The 21352-nt window shown below is 39.7% G+C and overlaps 1 non-coding gene across 1 annotated transcript; it reads left to right on the forward strand.

The window, feature by feature from the left end:
- Positions 1–20073: 20073 nt before the first annotated feature.
- On the forward strand, positions 20074–20180 carry LOC121203843 (small nucleolar RNA R71). Its single transcript, XR_005898778.1, has one exon. It is a non-coding gene; the product is annotated as a small nucleolar RNA R71 (small nucleolar RNA).
- The last annotated feature ends 1172 nt before the right edge of the window (positions 20181–21352 follow it).

Here is a 21352-nt window from a genome sequence, read left to right on the forward strand (position 1 = left end):
CATTTATTCGGGCCGTCTTCTACCCTAACTCGGACTCTAAACCCAATATTTCTAGGCCCAATTTTTAGGGCATTACAACTCTACCCCCTTAACAAAAATTAGTCCTTGAAATTTTCCATCCAACTATCAGTTGTCTAATACCGACTATTGCACTATGCTACCGCTGCGCACTCTAATTAAAAATAATTCTTAGTACGACCCAGAACATCTAATTACCAAGGTAAAGAAACATTTATCAAGCACGCATACAACTCGTAACACACACTTAAATAGAATAAGCTTGGCAATCCTGAGCTCGATGCTCATTGGACCCACATCTAAAGCATGCTCTTGTCTTCCTATGGCATTCACCCGGATGACGCCCGTTGCAGTTCTTACAGGTTGGAAAGTTTGGTCGTGTCTTAAAATATTTCACAGATCGAGGCTTGGTCTTCTGAGAACTAGAATCATTCCTCTTCTTACACTCCAAGCACCCTGCTTAAAGCGTTTCCCTAACTTCCTTAACCTTGTTCTCCAATACTTCTTCTACCACTTTCCCTACTAACTCGGCCAGTGCCTCAGTCCCAAGCTCCGAGTTACCGCTACCTGAAGTTGGCAGACTTTGTTGACCCTCAGAATCCATATCAACACTCTACATTATCAGCATGCATAATAATAACTACCAAGATCTCGATTCAAAAATTTTAGTATTTATATAGATGTCCTATGCATAAAGAGTATTTCAAAGTTCTTGTTTTCGCAGTATCGTATCCTAGCTACAGACTCAGTCTTCTAAAGTTTTCAGTTTTCCCTTGTGACAGCCCTAAAGTGACCCTAGTCGGAAAGCGGTCTCGGGACCGCTAGACTGAGTCACCAAATTATTTGAATGTGATAATTATTGCCTAAAATATGTGAATATAAATGTGTGAAAGTTTTAAGCTTCGATTTAGTTAATTGCATGTGAATTTAGTTGATAAGACTTATGTGAGAAAATTTAGAAATGTGCTAGGCAAATGCAAGTGGCCTAATAGTGCATGTAATCAAAGGGGTGGACTTGCATGTCAATTTCCCCCCATTTAAGTACTAGTGGCCGGCCATGACAAGGGATAATGGGCAAAACATGTCATGAAACATGTTGTGTTAATGGAAAAATAAAATAAGAAGCATGGGCAAAACATGTCATGAAACATGTTGTGTTAATGGAAGAATAAAATAAGAAGCATGGGCAATAAACTAATAAGAAATTGAAGGAAGAAAACAAAGAGAAAAAAATGTGTTCATCATTCTCATGCATGACCAAAAAAAAAGAAGAGAAAATCTCTCATGTTGTTCTTGGCCGAATAGGAGAAAGAAAAAGAAGGAAAAAGAGCTTTGAGGAAATCGGCTATGGTGGTTTGATAGACTAAGGTATCTTTGATGATGTTCCATGAGATGCATGCATGTTTTAGTAGTTAGCTTGAGTTCTAAATAGCCCATGGTTCAAATCTTTACTATGTCATGGAGATGACATTCGGCCAAGGTGGATTGGTGTTGATATCATTTGCATGCTAAAAGTGAAGCTTTGTAATGGTGCATGTGATGGTGGATTGATGATTCTTGAATCTTCTTTTTAGCATTTTTGAGTGAGACATTAAGTTCTTTGTTTAACCATGACCAAAAATTGAAATGGTATGGTGTTGTGATGCAATCGGCCCCAACATAGACATGTATGTTCGGCCACATGAATAAGTACATAAGTTATGTGTATGTTCGGCCATAGGTAGCCTATTGATGGCTTTAGCTTGACTTAGAAAATTCGGCTAAGGGGAAATATTAGCTAGTATGTTGAATTCGAATCGTGATTTCGTACATATGTGACTCTAGTGTCTAATGTATATATGGGCTAAGTACCTTGAGCTTCTCTTTTGATGTTCGAATGAATTGTATTAAATTGCTTGATGTGATTAAAAATGCGTATGACCATTGTGTATTTGAGCTAAAAGGTGGCCATATGACCTATCAAACTCCTTGTCATATTCGGCCATAAGCTAGCAAAATGAGACTTTAATGAGTTAAATTTGTTTGAATTAAGCTCAAGAGCAAAGGGGAACTAAATCCGATAAAGGGAAGGAAAAAGTGGTCGAATAGCCGTCGAAACCGTTCGACAACATCCGAGGTAAGTTCTTGAGTAATAGAGCTTAAATTATGATTTGATTAGATCATGTTTTAAGCAAATCAAAATCGTGCTCTTTGTGTGTGGCTATTGAGCCGAAATGGCAAGAGTGATAAGTGTCTTGTGTTTGAGTTTTGCTAATGAAAATGAAATACGAATGTGTCATGATTTATTGTTAAATGTGCATGGTTATTCGAATGATGTCCGGGCTAAGTCCCGAAGGCTTTGTGCTAAGTGACCATATCCGGACTAAGATCCGAAGGCATTTGTGCGAGATACTAATTCCGGGCTAAGCCCGAAGGCATTGGTGTGAGTTACTAAATCCGGGTTAAGTCCCGAAGGCATTTGTGCGAGTTACTAAATCCGGGTTAAGTCCCGAAGGCATTTGTGCGAGTTACTATAACCGGGCTATGTCCCGAAGGCATTTGAACGAGTAGCTATATCCGGTTAAATTCCGAAGGTACGTGATTTGGGAATGAATGATCTTGCTGTAAAAATTTCAGTTAATACGCTTGTAACATCCCAACATTGAGGTATGTTTCGTATGTGCTTTGAATTAGTTGAGCCCTTACAAATAAGTATTCGCTCAGTTGATAAATGAGCTACCGGCCTTTGGCTAAGTTGATCTTTGTGTATGAATAAAAGGGTTGGTAATGTGAAGTAAGTATGATATTGAAAATTTGTGCATATGAAATTATCCGTTTAGCTACATGAATGCTATACTTTGGTTGTGTCTAAATTCTTTGCTCAAAACTTACTAAGCATTTAATGCTTACTCCGTTTCTTTGATTCTCTGTTTTATAGATTTTGGTTCTTCAGCTATCGGACTCGGGATTTTGAAGTCGAAGTCGCCCACACTATCAAAGCCCCTTTTGGTACAATTTTGGTTGAACTTCGAAATGGCATGTATAGGACTACCCTTTTTGTTGTGGGTCATGGACCCTTTGGATTTGTATAATTTTGGATAGCCATGCGAAAATGGCTTATATATGTTTGAGCATAATGTTATAATCACTTGGTATGGATATGGTTATTGAGAGGTGTGGATATGCTTAACAAGGATTGGCCATGGGAATGGTTAATCACTATCATAATTTGTGCTATTTATGCTAAAAGGGCTAGTTGAATCATGGAAACTATGAAATAGGTAAAGTCTACCTTAAAGGCAGATGCTGACAGCAGCAGTGATGTAGATTTGGAAAATCACTAAAAATAGTAGGAATGGAATTAAATAGTGAATAAATTATGTAAACGAACCTTGATGAATCTATTTTCATAGGAAAGTAATGAAACGATCATATGAATAGTATGTTAAGAGATATTCAGGTTTTTGTGAGACAGGGCCAGAACGGTTTCTGGATTCCCTGTTCTGACTTTGGAAATTCATTATAAATTAACCAGAGATAATTAGAAGTCATGCCATATATGAATAGATTTCTTTTTGAGTCTAGTTTCTATAGAAACAAACAACATCAGTATTGAAGTCCTGTACAGGGAGATATCCAAGTCGTAATGTGCAAAGGTCAGTGTAGTCGATCCCTGTAACATGGGAGACTTTGACTAATAAACTGTACTAATTGGCTCGACCAAAAATTCTAGAAAACAATTTGTAGATGTATATATGAGTCTATTATCATGGAAAAATCACGAAGCTGATTTTCGAGTTGTGAAACTCAAGATATGATTTTTAAGGTGACAGTGGCGCAGTTAGACAGCTTGCCTGGAAATTTTAAAATGGATTGTGCAAAGAAGTGATTTAAGTCTGCAAACCCCTCGTGTCCGACTCCGGCGACGGACTCGGGTACGGGGTGTTACAATTTTATTGGTATCAGAGCTACGGTTTAGTCAATTCTAGGACTACCGTAATGCGTTGGGTCTAGCTATACATGCCATTTTATGTGATTATTTGATAGTGTGGTGATTTTTGACATTTGCAAATGTGTTTATTTATAGTAATGGATCCCGATCCCGACCAAGCGGTAGCTGATGATCTTGAGAGTGTAGCGCCTGCTCCCGCACAAGGGACAGCGCCGGTGGACTCTCAACCTAATGCTAGTAACCCGAATGATGAAGCTAGACAAGCTTACTATAGCGTGATGAATGATTGGTTCAACCAATACATTCGAACTAATACGGCTGTTCCACAACCTCCATTCCCGACAAATACCACCCCCGCACCTACCATACCTCCGGTAACTGACCAAATAAGGTCAAATAAACCCCCAGTTGACCGAATCCGAAAACACGGGGCTACTGAATTTAAAGCCACGGACAGTGATGATGCCGAGCAAGCGGAATTTTGGTTGGACAACACTATCCGGGTACTAGATGAACTATCTTGCACACCCGATGAGTGCCTAAAGTGTACTATCTCCTTGCTACGTGATTCTGCCTACTATTGGTGGAATACGTTGACTTCTGTTGTGCCTAGAGAACAAGTAACTTGGGAGTTTTTCCAAACCGAGTTTCGAAAGAAGTATATCAGTTAGAGATTCATTTACCAAAAACGGAAGGAATTTCTTGAACTCAAACAAGGTTCCATGTCGGTTACCGACTATGAACGAAAATTTGTGAGGCTTAGCCGGTACGCACGAGAATGCATTTCCTCAGAAGCCGTGATGTGTAAACGTTTCGAGGATGGGCTGAATGACGATATAAAGCTGTATGTAGGCATTTTGGAAATCCGAGAATTTGTGGCACTTGTCGAGCGAGCTTGCAAGGCCGAGGAGCTCAGTATGGAGAAAAGAAAAGCTAAGGTGGGAGCAAAGGAGTTTCGTAAGAGGTCTTCGGGGAAGCCCTTCCCACAGTCATCGAAGAAATTTAGAGATGGCTTAGGCCGATCTAGAGACACTTCAGGCTTTTTTAGACGAGATCGTGATCGACCCCCTGTGGGTACACGAGGCACTTCGGTCGCCAGTGTTGGGAATGAACGTCGAGACAGAATGGAGTGTCAGCATTGTGGTAAATGGCATTCGGGGAGCTGTAGGTTCCATGACCGCTCCTGCTATAAGTGTGGATCAGCTGACCACTTTATCAAGGATTGCCCGAGGTTGCCTGAACAAAATGTAAGTCAGAGTGGGAAACCAGGTGCCACTACTGCTCGGGGTAGACCGTCTAGAAACATGGGCAATGGTAGTGGCGGTCAGAGAGGATCTAGAGATGCTACAACCAGATCTGAGGCTCGTGCGCCTGCTAGAGCTTATGCTATACGTGCCCACGAGGATGCTTCTTCGCCTGATGTTATTACCGGTACTTTTACTCTCTTTGATACTAATGTAATTGCTTTGATTGACCCCGGTTCTACTCATTCTTATATATGTGAAACCTTAGCATCCAGTAAGACTTTACCTATTGAGTCTACTGAGTTCGTAATTCGGGTGTCAAATCCCTTGGGTCGTTACGTGCTTGTCGACAAAGTGTGTAAGAAATGTCCCCTAGTAATTCGAGGTTCTTGTTTTTCGGCGAACTTGATGCTTCTTCCGTTTGATGAATTTGATGTTATTCTCGGGTTGGATTGGTTGACTGTGCATGATGCGGTTGTGAATTGCAAAAGGAAGACTATTGATTTGAGGTGCGCAAATAACGAAGTAATCCGAGTTGAGTTACAGACTTGGATGGGTTGCCAGTGTAATATCCTCAATGTTGGCTCAGAAATATGTAAGAAAGGGGTATGAAGCATACCTTGCGTATGTACTTGATGACAAAGAATTAGAAAAGAAACCTGAATCTGTGCCGGTGGTTTGTGAATACCCGGATGTTTTTCTCGAAGAATTACTGGGTTTACCACCTGTTCGGGAGATAGAGTTTGGTATTGAGTTTGTACCTGGGACTACGCCGATTTCGATAGCTCCGTATCGTATGGCACCAACCGAGTTAAAAGAGTTGAAAGTTCAGTTGCAGGAATTGACGGATAGAGGTTTCGCTCGACCAAGTTTCTCACCTTGGGGTGCACCAGTATTGTTTGTGAAAAAGAAGGACGGAACCATGAGGTTGTGCATTGACTATCGTCAACTGAATAAAGTGACGATAAAGAATAAATATCCATTACCGCGTATTGATGATTTGTTTGATCAACTAAAGGGAGCTTCAGTGTTTTCAAAGATAGATTTGAGATCGGGTTCTTATCAATTGCGAATTCGCGATTCGGATATACCCAAAACTGCTTTCAGAACGAGATACGGCCACTACGAGTTCTTAGTGATGCCGTTTGGGCTCACTAATGCCCCTGCGGTATTTATGGATTTGATGAATCGGATCTTCAGACAGTATTTGGACCGGTTCGTAGTTGTGTTCATTGATGACATCTTGGTCTATTCAGGAGATGAGACCGAACATGCTGAGCACCTGAGATTAGTGTTGCAAATTTTACGGGATAAACAGTTATATGCTAAGTTCAGTAAGTGTGAGTTCTGGTTAAGAGAGGTTAGCTTCTTGGGCCACGTGGTATCCGCATCGGGTATTCGAGTTGACCCGAACAAAATTTCAGCCATACTTAACTGGAAGCCTCCGAGAAATATTACTGAGTTTCGGAGCTTTTTGGGACTCGCCGATTACTACCGACGGTTTGTAAAAGGTTTCTCGATGATAGCCACACCCATGATGAAGCTACTTCAAAAAGATATTAAGTTCGAATGGACAAAAAAATGTCAGAAAAGTTTTGATCAACTGAAAACTTATTTGACTGAAGCTCCAATTTTAGTGCAACCCGAATCAAGCAAAGAGTTTGTCATTTATAGTGACGCATCCCTACTTGGGTTGGGTTGCGTATTGATGCAAGAAGGTCGAGTTGTGGCCTATGCGTCGAGACAATTGAAGCCACAAGAGAGAAATTATCCGACCCATGATCTCGAACTAGCTGCCATCGTATTTGCTTTGAAAATATGGCGACATTATTTGTTTGGTGAGAAGTGCCATGTATTTTCGGATCACAAAAGTCTCAAATATTTGATGACCCAGCGAGACTTGAATCTGCGACAAAGGCGTTGGCTTGAGTTGTTAAAAGATTATGAGCTTGTCATTGATTACCACCCGGGAAAGGCTAATGTGGTTGCGGACGCCTTAAGCCGGAAATCACTGTTTGGTTTACGAGCGATGAATGTACACTTGTCTATTCTACCCGACAATGTGTTAGTAGCTGAATTAAAAGCCAAAGCATTATTGATTCATCAAATTCGTGAAGCTGAGAAAGTCGATGATGAATTGGTTGCAAAACGGGCTGAGTGTGTTCCGAACAAGGAATCGGAGTTTCAAATTGATGATGATGATTGTTTGAGGTTCAGAAGTCGTTTGTGTGTTCCAAGGAATTCGGAACTCATTTCGATGATTCTGAACGAAGCCCATTGTAGCCGAATGTCAATTCACCCGGGGAGTACGAAAATGTACAACGATTTGAAACGTCGGTTTTGGTGGCATGGTATGAAACGAGACATCTCCGACTTTGTTTCGAGATGTTTAATATGTCAACAAGTGAAAGCAGAACATCAAGTGCCTTCAGGATTACTTCAGCCGATATGGTACCTGAATGGAAATGGGATCGAGTCACGATGGATTTCGTATCTGGGTTGCCAGTATCGGCAAGTAAGAAAGATGCGATTTGGGTTGTTGTGGATAGACTGACTAAGTCGGCTCACTTTATCCCCATACGTACGGATTTTTCATTGGATAAACTAGCTAAATTGTACGTTTCTCAGATTGTGAGATTACACGGGGTACCTATTTCTATCGTGTCGGATAGATATCTGAGATTCACCTCACGATTTTGGAAGAAATTGCAAGAAGCTTAGGGTACCAAGCTGCATTTTAGCACTGCTTTTCACCCCCAAACCGATGGTCAATCCGAGCGAATAATTCAGATACTTGAGGAAATGTTGAGATGTTGCATCCTCGAGTTCAGTAGTTCATGGGAACGGTATTTACCTTTGATTGAATTTCGCTTACAACAATAGTTTTCAATCAAGTATTAAGATGGCACCTTACGAGGCTTTGTACGGTCGTAAATGCCGTACACCATTGTTTTGGACCGAGAGCTCGATGAAAGAACGATACCCAAACCTATTTACCGGTAAGATTTTCGGGGACAAAAATTTCTTAAGTGGGGGAGAGTTGTGACAGCCCTAAAGTGACCCTAGTCGAAAAGCGGTCTCGGGACCGCTAGACCGAGTCACCAAATTATTTAAATGTGATAATTATTGCCTAAAATATGTGAATATAAATGTGTGAAAGTTTTAAGCTTCGATTTAGTTAATTGCATGTGAATTTAGTTGATAGGACTTATGTGAGAAAATTTAGAAATGTGCTAGGCAAATGCAAGTGGCCTAATAGTGCATGTAATCAAAGGGGTGGACTTGCATGTCAATTTCCCCCCATTTAAGTACTAGTGGCCGGCCATGACAAGGGATGATGGGCAAAACATGTCATGAAACATGTTGTGTTAATGGAAAAATAAAATAAGAAGCATGGGCAAAACATGTCATGAAACATGTTGTGTTAATGGAAGAATAAAATAAGAAGCATGGGCAATAAACTAATAAGAAATTGAAGGAAGAAAACAAAGAGAAAAAAATGTGTTCATCATTCTCATGCATGACCAAAAAAAAAGAAGAGAAAATCTCTCATGTTGTTCTTGGCCGAATAGGAGAAAGAAAAAGAAGGAAAAGGAGCTTTGAGGAAATTGGCTATGGTGGTTTGATAGACTAAGGTATGTTTGATGATGTTCCATGAGATGCATGCATGTTTTAATAGTTAGCTTGAGTTTTAAATAGCCCATGGTTCAAATCTTTACTATGTCATGGAGATGATATTCGGCCAAAGTGGATTGGTGTTGATATCATTTGCATGCTAAAAGTGAAGCTTTGTAATGGTGCATGTGATGGTGGATTGATGATTCTTGAATCTTCTTTTTAGCATTTTTGAGTGAGACATTAAGTTCTTTGTTTAACCATGACCAAAAATTGAAATGGTATGGTGTTGTGATGTAATCTGCCCCAACATAGACATGTATGTTCGGCCACATGAATAAGTACATAAGTTATGTGTATGTTCGGCCATAGGTAGCCTATTGATGGCTTTAGCTTGACTTAGAAAATTCGGCTAAGGGGAAATATTAGCTAGTATGTTGAATTCGATCCGTGATTTCGTACATATGTGACTCTAGTGTCTAATGTATATATGGGCTAAGTACCTTGAGCTTCTCTTTTGATGTTCGAATGAATTGTATTAAATTGTTTGATGTGATTAAAAATGCGTATGACCATTGTGTATTTGAGCTAAAAGGTGGCCATATGACCTATCAAACTCCTTGTCATATTCAGCCATAAGCTAGCAAAATGAGACTTTAATGAGTTAAATTTGTTTGAATTAAGCTCAAGAGCAAAGGGGAACTAAATCCGATAAAGGGAAGGAAAAAGTGGTCGAATAGCCGTCGAAACCGTTCGACAACATCCGAGGTAAGTTCTTGAGTAATAGAGCTTAAATTATGATTTGATTAGATCATGTTTTAAGCAAATCAAAATCGTGCTCTTTGTGTGTGGCTATTGAGCCAAAATGGCAAGAGTGATAAGTGTCTTGTGTTTGAGTTTTGCTAATGAAAATGAAATACGAATGTGTCATGATTTATTGTTAAATGTGCATGGTTATTCGAATGATGTCCGGGCTAAGTCCCGAAGGCTTTGTGCTAAGTGACCATATCCGGACTAAGATCCGAAGGCATTTGTGTGAGATACTAATTCCGAGCTAAGCCCGAAGGCATTGGTGCGAGTTACTAAATCCGGGTTAAGTCCCGAAGGCATTTGTGCGAGTTACTAAATCCGGGTTAAGTCCCGAAGGCATTTGTGCGAGTTACTATAACCGGGCTATGTCCCGAAGGCATTTGAACGAGTAGCTATATCCGGTTAAATTCCGAAGGTACGTGATTTGGGAATGAATGATCTTGCTGTAAAAATTTCAGTTAATACGCTTGTAACATCCCAACATTGAGGTATGTTTCGTATGTGCTTTGAATTAGTTGAGCCCTTACAAATAAGTATTCGCTCAGTTGATAAATGAGCTACCGACCTTTGGCTAAGTTGATCTTTGTGTATGAATAAAAGGGTTGGTAATGTGAAGTAAGTATGATATTGAAAATTTGTGCATATGAAATTATCCGTTTAGCTACATGATTGCTGTACTTTGGTTGTGTCTAAATTCTTTGCTCAAAACTTACTAAGCATTTAATGCTTACTCCGTTTCTTTGATTCTCTGTTTTATAGATTTTGGTTCTTCAGCTATCGGACTCGGGATTTTGAAGTCAAAGTTGCCCACACTATCAAAGCCCCTTTTTGGTACAATTTTGGTTGAACTTCGAAATGGCATGTAGAGGACTACCCTTTTTGTTGTGGGTCATGGACCCTTTGGATTTGTATAATTTTGGATAGCCATGCGAAAATGGCTTATATATGTTTGAGCATAATGTTATAATCATTTGGTATGGATATGGTTATTGAGAGGTGTGGATATGCTTAACAAGGATTGGCCATGGGAATGGTTAATCACTATCATAATTTGTGCTATTTATGCTAAAAGGGCTAGTTGAATCATGGAAACTATGAAATAGGTAAAGTCTACCTTAAAGGCAGATGCTGACAGCAGCAGTGATGTAGATTTGGAAAATCACTAAAAATAGTAAGAATGGAATTAAATAGTGAATAAATTATGTAAACGAACCTTGATGAATCTTTTTCATAGGAAAGTAATGAAACGATCATATGAACAGTATGTTAAGAGATATTCAGGTTTTCGTGAGACAGGGCCAGAACGGTTTCTGGATTCCCTGTTCTGACTTTGGAAATTCATTATAAATTAACCAGAGATAATTAGAAGTCATGCCATATATGAATAGATTCCTTTTTGAGTCTAGTTTCTATAGAAACAAACTAGATCAGTATTGAAGCCCTGTACAGGGAGATATCCAAGTCGTAATGCGCAAATGTCAGTGTAGTTGATCCCTGTTACATGGGAGAATTTGACTAATAAACTGTACTAATTGGCTCGACCAAAAATTCTAGAAAAAAATTTGTAGATGCATATATGAGTCTAGTTTGAGGGAAAAATCACGAAGCTGATTTTCGAGTTGTGAAACTCAAGATATGATTTTTAAGGTGACAGTGGCGCAGTTAGCCAGCTTGCCTGGAAAATTTAAAATGGATTGTGAAAAGAAGTTATTTAAGTCTGCAAACCCCTCGTGTCCGACTCCGGCGACGGACTCGGGTACGGGGTGTTACATCCCTACTGTCTCAGTTTCTACAGTTTCAGTATTCTAGGGATTTTGGTATTACCCTAGCTATAGTGTCATGATATGGTCTCAGTTCTATCTACCGTAATATATTAATACAGTGTAGTATGAGTAATAGAAATACTTACAAACTTGGTGTCAGGGATTCAGTGTGCCACTTCTTCGGTTATCAATATTTCAGAAACCTAGAAAAACCTAAACCATTTTAAGATTGAACCTTAAAACATGTATACCTTGTAAAATATCTTTGAAAAGAATTTCCAAAATTATTTACAAAGTACCCTAAGTTTAGCAAAAATTTTCGAGAAGCTTTTCAGACCCGATCCATAGCCGAATTATTGCAATTAGGCTCTGATACCACTAAATTAATACCCCAAACCAGGCCTAGACATTACGGCCAAATCTGGTGTGTCACATCAATAAAAGTTTAGTCACGTTCCTTAGTTACTACGATTAAGGTGTGGTTTGCGAAAATGTTATTTAAGTTGATTAGAGAACTTCCGGTTAATTTGTGAGCATCTTATTTACTAGATCATGTTCGTCATTTTGATATCCATTTGTCACGAGTGTTTATTTAAAAACGTTGTTTCATTTTACAAAAACCCGCGTAGCCTAATTCTATCAATTTCAAACAAGTATTAATAAAGAAATTTAAAAAACTTAGGAGCAGCCTTATTACAAATTAAAAACCCGAAAACATAAAGGAAATAATCTAAAATAAAAGTGAAGGTATAAACACTTATTTTAAACAGTCCACATGGCCACTCTGAATCCCTCCAGCTCCAAGTCCACCGATCTAAGGCTCACCTGCAAAGATGGAAAAAAAAGGGTGAGTTTGGAAAACTCAGTGTGTAAAATAACCCAACTAGAGCCTAAATCGGTTCAAGCTTTACTGGGCCTAAGCCCTATTCAGAAATGAGAGTTAACAGGTTCTTAGCCCATATCAATATTAATCTGGGCCGTAGCACTATTACAAGTCGAGATATATTGGGCCTTGCCCATATTAACACAGTTGGGCCCATTTCAATACAGTTGGCCCATAACAAAACAGTCTCATATGATTAATGCATGATAACCCCATCCAACCCTGCACTTGCCTCCGTCCATCCCTACACTTCCTGTATGGAATAAATCACCCATGCTATCCCTACACTTACAGCGTTAGCACCAGTTGCGGCACTAACTATAATCCGCAACAAAGCTGCTTATATCAGAATATGTGACACAGCAACCAGAATGGGTTCTTCCTCCATAACAAAACCCAACCCCATACAGTATGACATGTATGCAGAATATATAAATATAATTAACAAGGCATGCTTTAGAAAGGCAGTCAGATTATAGCGTAAGAACAGTTATTTACGCTCGAGGGGCGTAATTGTAAACTTACCCCTTTAGGGGTATTACGGTAATTCTACCTTACAGAGGTATTTCAGTAATTTTATCAGTCTTTTTAGGGTTTCATGCTCATTACAGTTATTAACGTGTCTTCAGAATACTTACCGGACATTTTTACCGAAATGAGCCTGTTGCCCATTACTCAATTTTGGCCCATCGAAGCCCAAATTCACCGAGGTGTACGAAATTACGCACTTTGTAATCTTACCGTTGAAGTTACCAAAATTATCAATACAAACAATCCCATGAGCGCTCGCACGATCGCCACTTCTCGTAATGCCGGCATCTTGGCATTTCAACTTTTCAGCTTTTGCCGATCTAGTCTACTAGTGTGTGTCGTTTACACACCTATTTTTCGACGAAACATTGGAGAGTTCCACACACGAGTTGCCTGCAATCAGTTACTAACACGTTAAACTATGAATCCATAGCAACTTATATACAAATCCCCTTACCAGTAATCGGCCATTAACACCTTAGGCACTAAAGTTCTTACCTTTGCCAGAATGTGGACTAGATCTAAATCTAGTCGTTCCTCCAAGCCCTAGATCAGTAGCCTTTAATCCACACTAGAGCAAAACAAATCAAATAACACCACTAAACCCTTTTAGTTTAGTCGACAGGCACCCTTTGCATATAGGGGTTTTCGACTTTTCTTTAAATCCCAAAATAAAGAATGGAAATAAGATTCCAAGTACTTACCATCAATGATGTATTTGTCAAAAGCGTTTCCAGCACTTCCCCAATCTCTGATCCACAGTGAATCTAATCTTAAAATGCGAGTAGAGAATAGAACTAGATATTAATTCCCGAATCACTATGACTTATGAAGGTTTCGACTTCTAAGGAAAGAATAGAGGATTCGGCTACAAAGAAATTTGGCTGAAGATGTGAGAGATATGAAAGAGAAAAGAAAATAGAAGAGAAGAGATAACAGTAGAGATTCGGCTTTGAAGGAAATCAAGGAAGGAAGAGATGAGAAAAAGAAAGAGAGAAAAGAAAAAGAAAGAATTCTGCTTTAGGTAAAACGGCAAAATAAAAGAACGAAAGCAACCAACATAATTTAGACCCTAAAGAACCTACACGTATTCGGCAACTAAACAATCGGTACACCCCCTACAAACTAAAAATGCTACTTTACTACACCAAACTCTCCTAGCTGAATCTGCAACTCCAAAGTCCTACTTTTGGTACACCACTCCCTCTAATTCAACTCCCTTGAATTTAGCCCGTAGCAAATTTGAATTTCATTCAAACTCCTTCCACTGATTACCAGCATCCTTATCCACTCCTTGCACCACTTCAGCATGCTGCCAAGAGAGTCCTGATCAGACCCCAACTCTTTCTCCATGCGTGTAGCAAAAACCCAACCTTCCGTGCGTGAGGTGTGCTCAAACCCCAGACCTCCTTCCGCCCTTGCGCCTTCGCCCGTGCTGCTGGCCACTGCACCACGCTTCTTTCTTTACTAATATAGGGTTACAATTAATTATAAGCCCTACCTGTTGAAGCTCCGGTCCACTTAAAAATAAAGGAGAAATTCGCCTTCCCCGCCACTCGAACTTGCGACCTCCAGAAAACCCAGCAACACTGCTTGCCGCTGCGACACAACCTCTCTTCTGTTATAATACAACTGCGTTTACTTATAAGCCTTATTCGCTTCAGTCACGGGTTACTTAAAAAATAAAACAAGTTTCACTTTCCCCTACATTCAAACTCGCGACCACTGGGTCTCCTTAGCGCGCGGCTGCCTCTGCGCCTATGGCGCTCTTTGTGCTGGATTATGCTCGCAACTCCTTTTAACCCCTATTTTAACCGCAACCTGAATACTAAAAAAAACAACCATTTGCACGCACCGTGCCTTGAACCCAGGCACCTCCCACGCCCTCCTAGCGTGCTTAGCCATTGGGCCAGGTGCTTGTTTGTGCTAAAACTCAGCCCAAATCACTTACAAGGCCTGCTGCCCAGATCCCTTTAGGAAAAAAATGCTTAAATTTTTGCCAGAGCCCTGGGTCAAGCCCAACACTTTTCCCGCACTATAAACCCTTCGCAATTTATTTAATTACTAACTAAACATACTAAATTAAATCATCCTATTTATTTGGGCCATCTTCTACCTGAACTCGGACTCTAAACCCAATATTTTTAGGCCTAATTTTTTGGGCGTTACAGATGCACTCAAAGCAATAATAAAAGTGAGAATGAAAGAATTAATAGATGCTCAAAAGGCTCAAAAATCTCACAGAAATTATGGCTTTTTGATGTTTAGACTCGTGAATTCCAATTCAAAGTAATACCTAGAATTGGGGAAACAACCTATAATTTTAAATTCTTAAAAATCAACTTATCATGCTTGATTCTCTAATGTCTTAAAGTTTAAACAATCAATGCATAAATCCCTATGTTTTAATTCAATATATCTCAATCAAAATCATAAATCAATTAAAATTTATCCTAAATATGATATGAGAGCTTTTCAAGAGAATAAGGTAATTATTCAGGGATTTTTCTAAAAATGAAATAAATACCCCCCATACTTAAGATGTTCATTGCCCTCAATGTACAAAGATAGACATTAGAGTATATAAAATTAAGATAGGGAGAGAAGTGAAACTTCCTATATGATGAATTCCTCGAACTGAAGTTCTAGAGAGGAATCAGTTCGAGAGTGGAGGAGGATACTCCAGCGGTCGTAGAGGTTCATTAGGCCATAAGTCCTATGCCAAAAGGATATTATCTCTAGTGGTAGCTATGGTCATGGGCGAGCAGGACATGGCAGTCGTGGAGAACCTTTCTCGGTGGAGGTTTAGTTCCTATGTGATGATGAGCTTAAGAGCTCTATAAAACTGTGACAAAATTAGGAACTTTTTAGGGGATATTAGGAAGAATAATTACTCAAAAAGAAATAACCGAAATTAATAATTAAAAATAAAATTCTAAAATCTGCTAAAAAATAAAAATAAAAGTAAAAATAAAAGTAGTTTTAATAAAAATTAAAAACATAAAAAAATAAATGTTTTTAAACATTTTCACCACTGGATGGTTCGCGAGGTGGGACTGGCAATGAGATGTGGAGGTGCTGACAAATCTACTGTAGAGTAGCATCAATGTTGTCAAATCGTTGAAAACACTGCTGCTCGAATCGAGTGAGGCGCTTAGAGTTGTTAGCATATGAAGTCGCCGCATGAATTGGACGAAAGGGTGGTGGCGGCTGAGTCCGTGGGTCCTCGTGCTGTAGGGGGACATCATTAGGAATGTCCTCATAGGCCTCCTCCTTGGTAGATTGGGCGACACAATACTGAGGAGGGTAGGTTCCTCGACGCCTCTCGATCATCCTCACGCTAAAAATGCTCGAGATGCCTTGTGGAGACATCTGCCCAATGAGGGTCAGGGTTAATTCTTGGGCCGCGGTGTTGAGAAGCCCAAAGTGTCACGCCAGTCAAGTCACGTAGGGACCAATAGAGATGACCCCCTTCTGATGCCACTTCGTCTGGTGCTGAATCGCAAGGGCGATGAAATAGGCAAGGTCGATGACGTGCCCTTGCGACATGCACCATAAGAAGTAGACGTCGTGGGTGTTGATGATGCCAATGCTCTCTTGCCTTCGTTAATCGTGTGAGCTAAAATAGCGTGTAAGTACCTCAGAGATGGTGGGAGAACTGATGCCTTGGAGCGGCTAGGATTGTAGGAGGCCGTGCTAGGGGCCAAAGTGTGCCAGCACTTCGAGGGAGAGAAATGTATGTGGCGACTGAGAGCATGCAGTTCATTCTCCGCCTTGAATTCCTCCGTATATAAGCCTAGTGCCGCACCGAACTCTGGGACGTTTAGCTAGCGGACTAACCCACCTAGGCAAAACTACACCGCGTCGGGATCATCGTAGTTCGTCATTACGGTCTAGAGATGGAACGTTGAGCATAGTTCCATCGTTAGCTCGAGGTATGTTGGTTCGATGTTCCCAAAGAACAGCTCCTAAGGGTCGGTGGTTAAGAGGGCCCGAATCGCATCAGCCATCAGAACTTGTTCTACGGTAGCCTAGTCGATACAGCAGCCTGCAATTAAAGGTTGGGCTCGAAGTATCTGGAAAAATTCTTTCTGGGGCCCTTGGGGAAACTGTAAAAGAGGGTGACGACTTTTCACGGTTAGACCTGCGGAAAAGGACACTCCCTTCCTCTTCTTTGAAGCAAGTACGGCGATTTTCTTTCCTCTTGAAGACGACATTGGTTCCTGCAAGTGGAAGCAACAATTCTTCTTTTGATGAGTGGACAATTTATAATATATAAAAGGAATGCGACTGAATTCGAAAAGGAAAATGCATAACTATATTCAGCCACAATTACTAAATTCAATTAAAACAATAAGTTTAATGACCCATTTCTTTGTGGCATGAGCATGGTAATATAAGTAAAAATGGCAAGGAATGGAATACAAAATACTATATGAATGAAAAGAGATGTCAACAAAATATGCATGATGATTTCAACTATCCTAGCCGTGAATATTCACTTCTAACTAATTGAATGAAGTGTAGGAATCATGTAATGAGTAAGATTTTAAACATGAGAAAGATGATAACTTGTTTGATAAATGAAATTTATGTGATTATAAATATGGAAATAACTTGAAAAAAATAGATTAATATGATAAATAGCATTATAAATCAATGAAATAAAAGAAAAATCAGTTAACAAATGCTAAGGGGAGAGATTTGGCGTCGAGAATGGAGTTGTAGGTGGTGCATATGTGTGGCAGGGAGGCTAGGGTTAGGGTTTTTGAATGGGCAAGAAAGTGAATAGTGCAGGGTATTTATAGATTGTGGGCCACACGGCCAGGGCACACGCCCGTGTCCCCCAATTTCAGCCCGTATGATTCGAGAATTTCAAATTTGGGCGCGTCTGACATTTAGTACATGCTGTGTCACACTGCCGTGTCTAGCTTCGTTCGCTTCTCCCACACCCGTGTGTGCAAGCCCATGCCCCTGTTAATTTAACAGGTTCAACCACGGGTGTTCCACACGGCGTGTCGCACGCCCGTGTTGTTTTGGCAGGCTTGACCACGGCCGTAGCGCACGGCCGTGGCATTTTATCATAGCCCGTGTTGGAGAAATCCTTTTCCTGTTTTCACATGGCCTTAAGCACGCCTGTGTGCTTGGCCGTGTCTCTGTGAAAACACCTGTATTCAAGATTTCAATTTAGTAAGTTAGGAGTTAAATACCAAAATTTAAAGAAATTAATATTGCTAGTGCTCGGGTTGCCTCCCGAGAAGCACTTATTTATAGTCTAAGCTTGACTTACCTCTTCAGTGAATGGTCATAGTGGTTTGAGGAGTTTATACTCCTCATTCCTGCTATCAATCTCAACAAAATAGGTTTTAATCGGGTGTTGTTTACCTTAAAAGTGCCGAACTTGGGATGACTCACCTCCACCGTACCGAATGGAAAAATACTGAGTACCGTAAAAGGGATTTCCTCATTCAGTGTGGTAGTGACAATGTGGGGATCTACGGCATCTAATAAGACCTTATCGCCAACCTTAATTTGATTTGGAGAGGTATCGGGCTCATTTTGGCGTAGTTTTAGTTTGTCGGGTGTTCTTGGTTTGTGCGTCCGCCATTCATTGATTTCCTCAATTTGTAATCTTCGCTCTTCATGAACAGGTCCTCTACTGGTGCTTGATAACAACTCGTGTGCTTCCTTCAGACTCATTTTCTGCAAAATAGGTTGCACCATATTGTTAGTTTTAGTAGAATGGTTCAAATGATCACCTTCAATTCCTGATGTTTTGCCAGAATTGCGAGCTTGAAGGGTGATTGTTTCGTCTCCCACCTGGAGTGTGAGTTCACCTGTTCCAACACCAATGATGGTTTTAGCAGTTGCTAAAAATTGCCTTCTTAAAATTAAGGGAGTGTTGCTATCCTCTTCTATGTCTAGAACAATAAAGTCAACAGGAAATATAAATTTATCGATTTTAACTAGCACATCTTCAATAATACCTTTAGGGAATCTTATAGTTTTATCTGCTAATTGAAGCTCATCCTAGTCTGTTTGGGTTTCCTAAAACCTAGTTGCTTAAACATTTTGTAAGGCATGACGTTGATACTAGCCCCTAGATTAGCTAATGCATGATTAACATCTAAACTACTAATTAAGCAAGGAATAGTAAAGCTCCCTGGGTCTTTTAGTTTGTTGGGTAGTTTATTTTGGAGAATGGCCGAGCAAACTGCGTTCAGCTCCACATGCGACGCCTCGTCCAACTTTCGCTTATTTGCTAAAAGCTCCTTTAAAAATTTCAATGCGTTTGGCATCTGCGATAGAGCTTCAATAAACGGTAAGTTAATATGTAATTTTTTTAAGAGTTTAAGGAATTTACCAAATTGTTCATCTGAGCGGTCTTTCCTTGTTGCATTGGGGTATGGCACACGAGGTTTATATTCGACAGTTACTGGTTTGTTTGTATTTTGATCTACCTCACCTTGACCTTTGCTTACCACAGTTTCTTGCCTCGGTTCTGGTTCAGGCTCAACGAATCCTTCGTCATCTTGAATATTAATTGCGTTGAGTTATTCCCTTGGGTTAGTTCGGTATTACTTGGCAAACTACCTTGTGGTCATTCAAAGATTAGTTTGGAAAGCTGGCCTATCTGAGTTTTGAGGCTTTGGATCGACGCTTGCTGATTTTTAAGTGCTGTCTCGGTGTTCTAAAAATGGGTTTCTGACACTGATATAAACTTTGAGAGCATCTCTTTAACGTTTGGCTTCTTTTCCTGTTGGTAGGGTGGTTGTTGGTAGCCCGGAGGATGTTGTGGTTTTTGATTTCCTTGACCGCCCCACAAGAAATTGGGGTGGTTCCTCCAACCTGCATTATAAGTGTTATTATATGGATTGTTTTGAGGTCGAGGATTATTACCCATGTAGTTTAATTACTCATTCTTCATACTGTGGCCATAAGGTTGGTATTCTGAATGGTTTGTTCCACCGCTACTTGCTTCGCACTGCATTACTAGGCGAACCTGTGAAGAACTAAGAAAACCATCAATCTTTTTATTCAAGAGTTCTACTTGATTAGAGCATGGTGACCAAATCGACGTTATAAACGCCGGCTGTTTTCGTTGGCTTTGTCCTCATGACTTGCCACTGATAGTTATTCAGTGACATCTCCTCTATAAACTCATAGACATCTTCCAGTGTTTTATTGTTGATGGTTCCACCAGCAACTGCGTCAACCATTTGTCGAGTCAAAGGATTTAGACCATTATGGAATGTTTGAACTTAGAGCCAAAGCGGTAACCCATGGTAGGGGCATCTTCTCAAAATGTCCTTGTATCTCTCCCATGCATCGTAAAGTGTTTCTAAATCCATTGGCACAAAAGAAGAGATATCATTACGTAATTTAGCCGTTTAAGCCGGCGGAAAATATTTTAGTAAAAATTTTTTGGTCATTTATTCCCAAGTAGTAATTAACCCTCGTGGCAACGACTTCAACCACTGCTTAGCTTTGTTCCTAAATGAAAAGGGAAACAACCGAAGATGTATGGCATCATCAAAAACGCCATTAATTTTAAATGTATCGCATAGTTCTAAGAAGTTGGCTAAATGAGCGTTGGGATCCTCATCCTGCAAACAATCAAACTGAACAAATTGTTGTATCATTTGAATAGTGTTAGGTTTTAATTCAAAAGTATTTGCAGCTACAGCAGGTCTAACTATGCTTGATTCAGTTCCTATTAAAGAAGGTTTAGCATAATCATACATAGTGCGTGGAACAGGATTTTTGATTAACCGCAATTGCAGGAGGTAGCTGATTGCCTTGGTTTTCAGCCATCTCTTTGGTTGGGGGTTGAGTATCATTTTTTTGCTCGTTCTTCGTGTATCTTAAGTTGTGCCTTATTTCTCTTTGGTTTCTACGATCTGTACGATCGATTTCTTCATCAAAAACTAATGGTCTCGACGGGTTTCTTCTAGTCATAAACTATAAAAACCTTCCAAGAGAAAGAAATAGTAGGTTAATAAATAATAATAATAAACTTAAATTAAATTGCAAAAAAATAAATGGTTAAAGTAATAAAAATTAAGCATTCCTAATATTTCAGTTTCCCGGCAATGGCGCCAAAAACTTGATCGCATGGTTTCGTGATAGGTTTTAAATATTTATAATTACTCGTTCTTGAACTAACTATTATCGCGATGCAGGCAAGTGTACCTATCGAACAGTAGTATAGTTTTAGCAAGACCGGATTGTCGAACCCAAAGGAACTAAAAGTATAGTAATGACTGTCTTTTTATTATCTAGCCTAAGAATAAAGAGATTTTGTTTTAATTAACTAATTATCTAAACTAAGAACGCACAAAGAAAAGAATTGGGGAATTGCTTTTGGGAAAAATCGATTGACTTAAGACAATACCTAAAGAAAAATCCACCTAGACTTTACTTGTTATTCTGGCTCCGAATCGGACGATTTATTCATTCAACTTGTCCCGTAGAGATCCCTAAGTTTTGTTATTATCCCTATTCAAGACTAATAATGTCTAATCCCTAGATTGATTAACCGATACTTTTCTTTAAT

The sequence above is a fragment of the Gossypium hirsutum genome, chromosome A07 (genome assembly GCF_007990345.1).
Source record: "Gossypium hirsutum isolate 1008001.06 chromosome A07, Gossypium_hirsutum_v2.1, whole genome shotgun sequence".
In the NCBI taxonomy this organism is placed as follows: Eukaryota; Viridiplantae; Streptophyta; class Magnoliopsida; order Malvales; family Malvaceae; genus Gossypium; species Gossypium hirsutum.